The following is a 12,678-nucleotide window of genomic DNA, read 5'->3' as shown; positions in this document are numbered from 1 at the left end:
TGAAACATCCAACTCTGTGTGGATTGGGGTTTGAGGGACCACATCTGATGTTGTAGAAAGCAAAAGGGGTGGCATTTATTCCATGAAGTTTGTGGAATTGTTGTGTCCCAAAGGCAATGGAGACCCACTCCCGTACTCTTGCCTGGAAAATCCCATGGACAGAGCAGCCTGGTAGGCTGCAGTCCTAAGGTCACTACGAGTCGGACATGACTGAGCAACTTTACTTTCACTGTCATGCACTGGAGAAGGAAATGGCTACCTGCTCCAGGAGTCTTGCCTGTGGAATCCCAGAGACGGAGCAGCCTGGTGGGCTGCTGTCTATGGGGTCACACAGAGTCGGACACAACTGACACAACTAAGCGGCAGCAGCAGCAGCAGCCTGTGACAGTGTTCCTATGAATGATACATTTATACTATTCCTCTCTTTCTCAAATAGGTGTTTTGTTTGGTGGTTGTTTTCACCCCTTCCAGAAAGGATTTGCGATATACTGATAGAATGGAAATCAAGACAGTGAGAAAGATGAAAATAGAATAGTGAGAGATCTGGGGGAATGTTTGTACACGAAAATAACTATTTCAGCCTTCAGAAGTAGCAACGTCAGCTTCCATTTGGCTCTGAGCTTCCTGTCAGTCAAAGTGAAAATGGAAAAACATATGAGTGCATGAAAAGAGCTTATGTTTCACACCCTAAATAAAAAAGTACTCCAGTTGATAAAATGAAGCTGAGCTTTTCCTTTCACTGGTGTCTGACTGAATTTTCTCTAGAATCCTCTGAGTGTGTGGGGCTTTTAAGCAATGGATGATTGTGAAACAATAATTCAGTTAGAGGAACTTCGCACAGGTTGAAATCCAGAGCCACCCGAGTATGAGTGCAGTCTTGAAGAATCGACTTCACATCAGAATGCAGTTGAGCATCTTTTCAAAGGTATGATTTAACTCATAAGTTTAAGTAATGGGTGTTTTTGAGAGTGCTTGGTAACCTCCAACCAATCTTCAGTTAGGAGTTCAACTTATACACAGAATCTGAATCCTCTGGCTTTTCTTGCTAGAGATCCTAGAGCAGAGGCTAAGTGAGCTCACTTCAGGACCATGACTACTACACTTAACCTGTATCACATCTGTCATTTCCAGCCTTCTCTTTAAAAGCCCTTTATTAATGTACAAGACAGTGACCTAAGTCTGATATAAGTAGGCTAGCTGGGTGGGATCACTTTGGAGTGTTAACATTTAAGAAGTTCTCTTCTCTATGAGACTACAGGTGATTATATATTCCTGAAGTTTTAGGACAAATGAAACTTCCCATGGCCTTTCCTCCCCTCGCCAGCACTGCCCCCGTTAAACCATTAGTATCCTTTAGAAATTAAAATATTTTAGTGTTTAAATTAAAACTGCCCAAGGGTGTGTCAAGCCTGGAATGTTTTCAGATTGCATACTTCTGTTTCTGTTGTTGTTGTTGTTTGTTTGTTTTAATTGGAAAGAGCTCCAGTGGGACTCTATCAGAGTGGTAAACATGCCAGAAAGCCAGCTATTTGCTTTTGCAAGATGAGGGAGGAGAAGGATCTTTTCCTGGTTGCCCTTTGCCTATGGACCTATTGGGCTAGCATAATGACAAAGACAGAATATTTTTTAATCACATGGCCAAAATGAGAGGCACTAAAGTTGCTTTTGCAGGTTAGAAGCCTTGCCTGTGGGAGCTCTTCCTTTTAGAAGGGCCAAGCTCAAAGCCAATTCTGCCCCTACAAGGGGAAGGGGCAGTGGCTGTGACTGATATCCAAAAGATTGTCCTAGGCAAGGATGGGGGCTCCTCACTCTAGGTAGAGATCTGCTCCCAGCGCCACCCTGTGTTCCTACCCAGGACTTTGGCTGAATTCTTCCCCAGAGGAGCAAAAGGGCCAGTCAGTTGTGTAATGACCAAGACACCCCCACCGCCAGGCAGAAAAATCAGCCTGTCAGCACACTTTTTCTTACACTTTTTCTTTCACACTCCTTGGTTGTCATGGACCCACAGTTAACTGAAACTTTCCCCTAGAATAACTAAGAACTCCTGTCTTTTTAGGGTGATAGAAATCTAAAAATGACAGGCATGGAGTCATGCAGCAGAAGCATGCTGGGCCCTAAAAGAGGTGTTGTCATTAAGGGCTTCCTTGGTGGCTCAGATAGTAAAGGATGTGTGTGCAGTCCTGGAGGCCCAGATTTCTTTCCTGGGTCGGGAAGATCCCCTGGGAAGGAAATGGCAACTCACTCCAGCATTCTTGCCTGGAATCTCCCATAGACAGAGGAACCTGGCAGGCTACAGCCCATGAGGTTGGAAAAGAGTTGGACAAGACTTAGCGACTTCACGTTCAGTCCTTTTTAAAAATGTGTGACGATGTGTCCAGGCACATCGTCTGAGATCAAGAATGCTGACTTGCACCAGTTTGTTTTGTGTGTGTGTGTGTGTGAACACGAGAGAATCCTCTCTGGGGATGCATGTTCATCTCTCCAGTTCCTGGAGCCCCTGCAGTCAGAGGTGGCCCCCTTCCCCTCACAGATAAATATTCTTGTGGTCACACCTCTGCTGCTCAATGCTTCTGGCTCTAACCTGCATTCTGGCCAGTCCTTCTCCCTTTCTGTCCTCGTTCACCAAAATTCTGCCTATTCCTGGGCATGTCTTGTCTAAAACTGTTCTCCTCCAAATTTGCCCTGTTGCCTATTGAAATCCTGCCCTCCACACTCATAGCCCAGTTCCTCCCAATAGATACATTCTGAAAGGCAGTGTTTTTCAAACTCTAGTCACTTGTATTTATTATTTTTGGCATTCCCAAGACCTGATAATACAATTACTGCCTTAATATATTTTTTAATCTGAAGCAGCAGCTCTTTAAAAAAAAAAAACACCTGATTTCAATTTTGGACATAAACTTGACTACCAGACAGTAGGTTAAGATGGTATTTTTGCTCGGAATAAAAGATGCAATGTGGATAACTGCAGTCAAAACAAAAGCAACTCTTCTAAATTCTCCATAAATACCATTTTGCTGGGGATTGTTCTGTTCCTGGTGTGAGTTGCCTTGAGTGTTAGGTGTCAAGGTGCCAGGACCATGCTGAGACTATTCTGGAACGAATTAAAAGAGATGAGAACAATACCCATTTTTCTCAGTGATTGTTCTTCAGTGCTTTGGCCATTGGGAGGCTGTCAATTTCCTTGGGGTACATGCTCTGTAGGTTTCCTGGCCAAGGAAAGCGTTCTTGTTATTGTTCAGATGGACTTTGGTTAGTCTTTCTCAGTGCTTACTGAACTCTAACTTTGTAAAACAAGGTACTTTCAATGCTTCTGTTCATCCACTGGGTTATCGGCTGGCAGGTGGGCAACTCCAGGCCAGGGGCTGGGTCAGTTGGCCTCAGAACCTCAGAGGTTTTGGCAAGTATCTCAAATGTGAACAAGCACCTGACCCAAGGAAGCTGATGTTTTAAGCTAGAACATGCCGCAGAAGAGGCCTAAGGATATAAAGTGAGAATGTTCTCATTCATGTGGAAGTCTTTGGCATGGCAGCCTGGGATGGTCACATAGAACTCAGTGGCATGGTGACCCTGCAGGTCAGTCTGAGTCCCGTCTACTTTCTGTTTTGTTTTTTCATGTATTGGCTTCAGTCGTAGTAAAGCTCCACCATCCACAACAGTGGGCAGCCAGTTGTCCCTGAAATGCTGGTCCTCATCCGCTCATCCTCCTGAACTCCCACGGCTAGGGTCACGGCCACTGCCATCACCACCTGCACGGTCATGGCCCTGCCGTCGGTGCTGCCACCAGCACCATGGGAAGCCCGGTGCAAAGGCTGAGGCCGCTTTTACCAAAGAAGACTGCCCTGGCCATGCAGCAGGTTGACTGGAACTCATCAAGCAGGTTTCAAACGCCCTCCTAAAAGTGGCACATGCAGAAGATACAGCGCCAGCAGCAGCAGCAGCCTCAGTCTTCACAGGGGACAAGATATCCGAAGAGACAGGCTGTGAAAGGTACCGAGCGTCCCCGCTCTGTTCTCCATGGTACCCTCTCCTTCTTTGCCACATGGACAGGAGGAAAATAGTCCTTGTTTTATTTGCTTAGTTTCCCTTCTTTACATGGCCACTGTATCCTGGAGGCCTAACACATTCCATTTGGCATTACTTTTAAAAATTATTTGGCAGCTTGCTTTTTTTCTTTTTCAATTTCATTTCATATACAGTATATACACATCTTCTTAAAACGGGGTGAAATGGATGCCTAGACACATAACAATCTGTTGTCTTTATTGACTCTGTTTCTTTCTGCACCCTTTCTCAGAGGTATTGTTAACCATGAGATCTTTCTCTAATTCATGTATCACATATATTTATCTACGTGTGTTTATATATACATAAATGACTTCATAAAGTTATTACTTTTTTTTCTCTTTGAAAACATAAAAATTGTACTATCCTTACCTTTTTCTCCCCCTACCCATCAGCATGTTTTGGAGAGCAATCCATGTCAGTGCATATGGCTCTCTTTTTCTTTTGGACTGGTGTGTAATATTCCACAGTTTATTTAATAAAATATTTGCATCCTGATAGACATTTCAGTTGCTTCCAGTTTTTATCTGTTGTAAGCATTGCTACAATAAATATCTTTGTATAAGTATCTTTGTGCATGTTGATGAACCCCTGGGCATTATTTTTGAAAGAGTAGAGTGTGTGAAGTGGATGATAAACGATACCTTAATACCAAGGGATTAGCACCTGCCACCCAGTGCAAGAAGAGCCAGTGTCAAGAACCATTGCCAAAGTGCCGAATGACAGCTCCCAGCTGGAGTCTCTTTCTGGGATGACGAAAATGGAAGAAAGTGCTGATCTGATGGGGACTAGTTTGTCTGGTTCTCATGAGAACTGATACTGGTCTTGTTTCATGAGGAAACCTGCATTATTGGGCTCTGGAATTGGAACTCTCACATACTGAGTGCACCATGAGGAGGAGAACTGGTAAGAGTTGCAGCACGTTGTGAAATAAAAGAGTAGCCAGATATGGAACTGGCCCCCAGTGAAACTCTTCAAAGCTTGGGGTGGAGGAAGACCCAACGATTGAACACAGAGTATGGGAGTACAGCCAGATTGATACTGCTGTCTGAAATTTTGCTATGGCCGAACCGGATCTGGGATCTTTCAAGTTGGGATGTGCCGGGGTCCAGCCCCGGTGGATCCAGGGTGATTCGAAGGTGGGGGGATGGAGTCGGCGTCTCTGGAAATAACTTATTTAATTACAGATAGAAAGGGATTAGGAATGGATAGTGTAGTAGGAAGATTAGTGGAGAAAAGGAGGCTGAATAACTTGGATTATGTGGAATAGCATCCATGCTCCAGATGGGAATTCAGCCAGAAAAATGGGAGCAAGAAAGAAGCGACATGGGGGAATCAGTCTTTCCGGAAACTGATCCAATTTCTTTATTTTGGGGTTTGCTTATATACCTTTTGTTACACATAGGGATGAATACAGAGTCACGTGGGGGTCAGCAGTCCTGACCTTTGTCAAAATCAGGTGTTCACATAAATGTATAGAAAGAAAAGGTCTTAGAGATATTACATCATCCTCTGGCCATGAGTGAGACCTGCTGACATTTTATGATCCTTTCTTTCTGATAACCAAAAAACTTATTTCTTCCAAGGGTGTTTTTTCTTAAACCGGGCACCATCCTCCAAATAAAGCTGCATTCCTATAGGGTGAGGGTGTAGTGAGTTACAATCAAGAAAGGAATTTATTTAACCCAAGGTTAACATGATTAGTCTTAAAGGTTAATACTTATTTCTCCTATATGCTTAAAGGTTAATACTTATTTCTTCCTATATGCTAGTTATATTCATTATAAGGGTAGGGAACATGGAGATTTAGCAGCAAACATCAGCCCAACAAATGAAAATCCTTTCACCAATGCTCCTCTTAAGATCTATTTAGTCTTAAGATATGATAAAGCTACATTTTTACATAGCAAGGACACAGTGATATATAACAAAGTACAGTGATCTATTACAAAAGAGAAAATCCATTGACTCAAAAAGTCTAGTATTGCTAACATCAAAAACTACTATATTTCCTTTGCTATATTCCAAATATATTGATTAATATATTCCCAGGTGCCTAAGGATATAGAGGCCTGGCAGCAATCATTGACTCAACAAGAAGAAAAAGTCCTATGCTAGTTAAGACTCTCAAAATACTCCAAAACTCTCTGTGCTGTTTATGGTTGAGAGGTAGTAAACAATCATGTGCCTAGTGGCAGCAGTAAGGATAATCCTGTCACCCAAGCTAGTCTGTCAGCAGAGAGGTTTGACCTGAGACATCCTTGTCCCACCCAGAGCAGGGAATTAGCAGCAATTATTGACACAACAAATGAAGAGACCCTTCACCAATATAATTCCTAACCAACTATACTTATAATTTCTAACTCCCCAAAAGAATTCGCCTTTAATAAGTCTAAAACATCTCATGCCTCTCAGATTTGGAGGCTGTAAACAATCACGTGTGGCCGGACAAACCTATACAGGTGGGCTAGATAACCTTCAGAGGAGTCCGTAAGCTGAAGCACTCTTGTCACGCCCAAGAATTTTTATTGCCTTGGAGCTGCACGTTTACTCCTTCTCCAAGAGAAACGGTTATGGGGGAGAGCCCTCCGTAAAGTCAGAGGTGTAGGTGAGAGCATAAAATAGACCCTGGCTTTGGGGTTAGATGCTCGGGAACAGGGGGTTTCCTGAGGCTTGATCACGCCTTTGCGTATGCCAAGCCTCATTCCTCATGACTTTTGCCATGGGCGGAATTCCTCACGCTGGCCCCCGGCAGGGATGGGCAGTTCCAGGCTCCTGAATTCATAACAATTAAGTATAATGAGCATTCCAGGGGAACTTGGGAGCTGGCAAGAAGGAGCTCACTGATGGTATGGTTCCTAATTCCCAGATTGTGCTGTTAAACATAAACAAAACTGTTCAAAACTAGTTGAGGTAGTTAGGATAGATTTTAATCTGCTATTTACTATCACAGTAGGGCAAAATGTCCAGCATGAACTGACATCAACCCAAATGTGTACACAGGGAACTGGGGTTTAAAGGGAGAATCTGGGAATAGGCAGGGGGAATCATGGGAACTCTATAGAGTCGGAAAGTGACACTTTTACGCAAAGTGGGAAGGGGGTATTGGTCCATGTGAAATATCTGGGTTTGGTAACTCTGGTACCTCTTAAAGGTAGGCTTCTGCCCTCCCATAGAGACTGGGCAATGGGCCCTATCCTTAAGTGTTGACTGGAGCAAATAGTCAGTTTTATTGGCAGCCTTGAGTTTTCTTAGGTGGGGACTTTAAAGGTGTTGGGGGGTCATCCTAGTATGCAGCCTTGAGCTGTCGGAAACTTAAAGACCCAGGTGGAGGACTTACTGAGAAAGGGCTCCTTGGAGCCTTGCTCAAATTTGGCAAATGTGAGAATCTCTATTCTTTGAAAACAGAGAAACTCAAAGAGTGTGGATTGGGCCCTGCTCCCACCACAGCTTCCAGATGGGACAGCCTTCCCCAGGCTGTGGGTGACCAAAAACGTTTGATCTCAGAAAGAGATCACACAGAACCCATCCACCTCCACAATCACCCTGGTGACCAGCACCTATTCGTCACCCCTGGTGACCAGCTCAGTATCCATGAGCACCCTTGCTTCTTCGGTCAGCACACCCATCACTACTGCTTCAGCTGATGTCGCTGCAGACACTGCCAAGTACACTAGCAATGTGAGTGCCAGTGGTTGGATAGGGGAGGGCCAACCTTGGATCTTTCCAGGAATTAAAGGGGACCGGGGAGTGGCGGAATCCATCTCCAACTTGCCTGTTCTCTTGGCATGGTCCTTGTTAGGGATGTGGTGGGCAGGCTTACCTGCTCTATGTTCACTTGTGGGCACACTCTCCATTTAGGTTCTGTCTTCGGTCTTTTAAAATTTATTTTATTGAAGTATAGTGATGTACCGTGTTGTATTAACTTCAACTATATAAGAAAATGATTCAGTTATATACACACATAGTTTTTCATATTCCTTTCCACTATGGTTTATTACAGGATATTGATTGTAGTTCCCTGTGCTATACAGAAGGACCTTGTTGTTTGTTTTATACATCATAGTTTGCATCTGCTACTCCCAGATTCCCAAAGTGTCCCATCCGCCACCCCAGCCCTCCTCTCTACTTCTCTCTTATTTGCCAAGTGCTTTTATGCTCGCTGTTTAATCTGGGCAAGTGAAGCTTGCAGATCTCCTTGCTGTCGGATGAGAGTGCTCTGCAGTGAGTTGCAGATTCAAGTCTGTAGAACCCAAGGAGTGAAAATCACCACCAGAATCGCAAGTCTCTGGGAAATCCCTTCTGCCTCCTACTGGGGCCTAGAACAGTAATTGCTACATAGTTGTAGAATGAAAGCAGGTTTTTGAATGAAAATCTAATGTCTTTTGAATGAAAGTCTAATATCTCATTGGGCTTCTTACCAGTAACATTCTTGTTTAATGTGCACAATTTTTAAAGTCTTTATTGAATTTGTTGTAATATTGCTTTATTTCCCTTCTTTGGAAACGTTTTTGTTTTTTGACTACAAGGCCTGTGGACTCTTATCTCCCTGACTAGGAAATCAAAGCCGTATCCCCCACATTGGAAGGCAAGGTCTCAACCACTGGAGTTTCACGGACGTCCTCACACCCATGTTATAGATGAGCACACTGAGATCTGGCCAGGTCAAACAGCTTTTCCAAGGTCACATAATCCGTGAATGTCTAATTGGCATTTGAATGGTAGCAGCCAGGATCTAGAATACCCTCTTGACCTGGCTTTGAGCTCACTTCTGAATTCACACCAGGCCTGCTGACCACAGCTCTTGGGTGTCCACAAACTGATTGTTCTTACATGTGGCTTTTTAGAGCAACTCCTCTGCAGAGTCAGTGTGGCTAAAGAGATAAGTTCCAAGTCTTAGGGGTATGCCTCTTATTTAGTATTTCCGTTCCCCCATTTTGAATAAAAGAAGAATTTTTATCAACACTCTGAGTTTCAGAACAGGAAGGGTTCAACTATTAGGTGTGGTCGCATCCTCAAGGATTTTTACTTGCCTGTTCATCACCTTGAACTAGCATTGACTTCATATTTTAATTTATAGTGAATTCATACCTTAAGTGTGAAAATCACTTTATGTATGAAATAGAAAATCCTATATTTATTGTAGGAAAATCAATGCCAATTCTTTCCATTGTTAAATATACAGTTTTCTGTACTTCATGAAGGAAAGTCAGCACACAGATTTTCAAATGAGAAATCTGAAAAATTCCATATTTCATGTTACCTTGTTTATCCCCAATGCAATGTGAAATAGAAGAATGTCATATTTCATAGGAAAAAGCTCTGTGCCTAGATGTTCAAATGCCAAAGTACAGAAATCCAAATTTCAGGTAGGAAAATCAGTGCCCAGATTTTCATTCATTAAATGCAGACAACTGCAGATTTCATGTAGGAAAATCAAGACCCAGATTTTCCTAAATGAAATATAAAAGTTCATTATCTCATGGATTAAGTCTCTGCCAAGATTTTCTTATGTGAAATATAAGGAAATCCGTACTCAACAGAGGAAAATCACTGCCTCAAATTACATACATAAAATCACCAAAATGCCATATGTTTTGTACTAAAATCAGTGGCCTGGTGTTCATAAGCAAAATAAACAAAATTCCAGATTTCATGTGGAAGAGTCAGCACCCAGTTTTTCATATGTGAAGTACATAGAATTCCAACCTTCATGTAGGAAAGTAACATGTGCATACATTTTTATATAAATATAAAGAATTTCATTTTAGTTTTGGAAGCTTTGTGGTGAGATTTTCACAGGTGAAATATAGAGAATTCCATATTTCATTCAAGAAAACTTAATGCGTGTATTCTTACGTGAAATAGAGTTCCATGCTTCAAAAGAACACATTTGGGCACATGTCAAAATGTGACACAAATTCTCTGTGTAGAGAGAGATTTTCAGATGAAACATCTCTAAATACAGAGATGCTAAGAAGAGTGTCCCACTAAGAGCCATGGCTCACCAGTGCCAGAGGAATTGAAGTCTGCCCACTTATTGTGCAGAGGCCCTTTCAAAGTTGTTCTGTTCTCATCCAGCTTCCAGGTGAGAACACACCCCAGCCTACCCCATCAGCCCAGGCCTGTAGGACTGGGAGGGGTGAGAGGATCAACCGAAGACACCCTTTTAAGGAGTGATATTTCAAACTGGCAAACTCTGAATGTAGCAGCTGCTTATGCTACAGACCATCAGTCCCCCAAACCTTACAGAAAACAGCAAGCTGTGTTCATATCGCTGGTCTTGTCATGAAAAGAATGCTCCTTCACTTGAGAACAGAAAACCCTTTGTAGCCGGGTGTCTTGGGGCGTGTGTAGCCCTTCTGTGTCTGGGAATCTGGCCCTCTCTGCCTCTGCTTCTTCGCATCCTCTGTGACTGCCCCTAGGTGCCTTTGGCCTGCCTCTCCTTTCTGCCTCTCCTTTCTGATACATGTTTACAGTTACACGCCTGTTTACATGTATGGCTTGCTCTGTGAGTGACATCCCTGGGCTTTTCTCCAGGGCATCAATGTTTCTGCTGCCCCAAGATCTCTGTACCTTACACAAGCTCTTTCATGTTTTCAGTGTCCATTCTTCCATCCCTCAGCCAAACCAGTTCAGAGAGTTCACACACTCATTTTTGCAAGCGCACATGTGTGCATGTGCCTGTGTGCACACACACACACACACACACACAGACACAAAGAATTCTGAAAAGAAACCTGCAGACATGCAGAACTATTGGTTTATTTATTCAGTATAACGGACTTTGGTAAGTACCACTCTCTTTTTGGCCCCGGTTAATTTTTCACTCGCTAGTTGAGCAAGTCAGTGTCCTCTTCTACTTCTATGATATATTCTGGAAGGTGAATGGGATCTGCTCATGAGGGGGACGGACACGCAAGGATGTGGCAGGGTTGGAAGTCCTCACTGTGGACAGCTGAGTGACCTGTGCCCGTGTTCTCTGTCACCTTAGACTGGTTCACAGTGCCAATCAGGTTGGTGTGGTTCCATTCCCTGTGCTTTCCTTCCAGGAACACAACAGAAATGGCAAGGGACTTTGAACTTGAAATTGATCATGCACGCCTTTTCCCTGGGACAAGTATTCCTTAACAACTTTCTCTTTACAGAAAGGCAAGCCCCAATTCCTCTCATGTGGGTGATGATTTACTGACAATCATGAAGAAATTCTGTGTGGGTAATGTCAGTTTAACGATCAAGGCAAGAATACATGGGTAGGGGTAAAGTCAATGTATTTCAGTCCTGCAGTAGTGTTTTTAGAACACTTAACAAGTCAACCCCAAATCTTTCCTGACAGATAAAATATTTCCTGACAGATGCATTCCAGCAACATCTTTGCCCTCTGTGATCCTAATTAATATTCTCACTTCAACGAGTGATATTCTTGCCCATCAGGCATTACTGTAAGTGTATGGATATTCTTGTTTCCACATGTGGATCACTGTTAACTGTTCCTGTGATAAAGAATTTTCTTGATGTGTACAAATATCATGGAAGTCTTTAAACAAGTCACAATTCAAGATGTTGGAAGCATTTGATCCAGGAATGAAGAATAGGTCAAATTCACATGCAGTCTAACAAAGATACACAAACTTAAAAAAAAGGAGTAAATACGAGCAATACAATGCATATATGTTGAATAGGAACGTGCAAGACAGATATAGCAGCAGAGCTGTGCATAATGGCACAAGCATGGGTGCAACATGAAAGAAGACAGGAGGCACAGGCAGACTCACAGGAAGAAATATCAACTCACAATTATGGGCAAACACAATGGACACACCCAGTCTTCATTCTAAACATAGAAAAACATGAACACATCCAGGGCACAGGAAGCAAACGCAGCTCAGGCTGATTGAGCCAGGATGCTCATGCATTCATCACTAATCCGCCAAGTCTCACATGCATTGATATGCAGTGGAAGAAAACCTTACACAACACATCCGAGTGTGCAGTCAAATCTGATAGCACCTAGACTTTAGGGCCCAAGTGAAAGCCTTAAAGAGTCTGGGACACAAGTCATGGCAAGTTTCCAGAGAATGACTATCCAGTCAACCATCCACAGTTCGGATTTACTAACCGATCCATGATTATCTCTGCACTTCACTGCAGGACAGGTTAGAGCTAAAGTCACCCCTGGTCCTGAAGCACTGGTAGGAAATATTAGGCGCTGGGGGACACTGTCCTAAACTTTTCTTGTCTCTGTCTTCTTTGCAATGCTTAAAACTTCTGAATGTGGATAAATGCCATGCAGTCCCTAGAATGACCCAGTCTAAGGTCCCGAAATCCATGCCCCAATATGCTATCTCACACCTGCTGTAGAGTTACTACACCACTGTTTCTGCTTTGTTTTGTTTTGAACTAGCACTAAGAAAGACAGGTACCAGCCTGCCAGAGCCCCAAGGATTCTTTGAAGTTTACAGATTAAGAAAGTAAGAAGACATGTTTCCAGTGTCTCCTGGGCCGCTTGTTCAGAAATCACCCAGAGAAGGCCATGCCTTGCCTTCTAGAGCTGCAGATGCATCTCTGCAGGAGCAAAGCTGGGGTGTAGATATTCAAATGGAAAAGCTGGCC

The sequence above is a fragment of the Ovis aries genome, chromosome Y (genome assembly GCF_016772045.2).
Source record: "Ovis aries strain OAR_USU_Benz2616 breed Rambouillet chromosome Y, ARS-UI_Ramb_v3.0, whole genome shotgun sequence".
Taxonomy (NCBI): domain Eukaryota; kingdom Metazoa; phylum Chordata; class Mammalia; order Artiodactyla; family Bovidae; genus Ovis; species Ovis aries.
Note: the sequence above shows the minus strand (reverse complement) of the source record.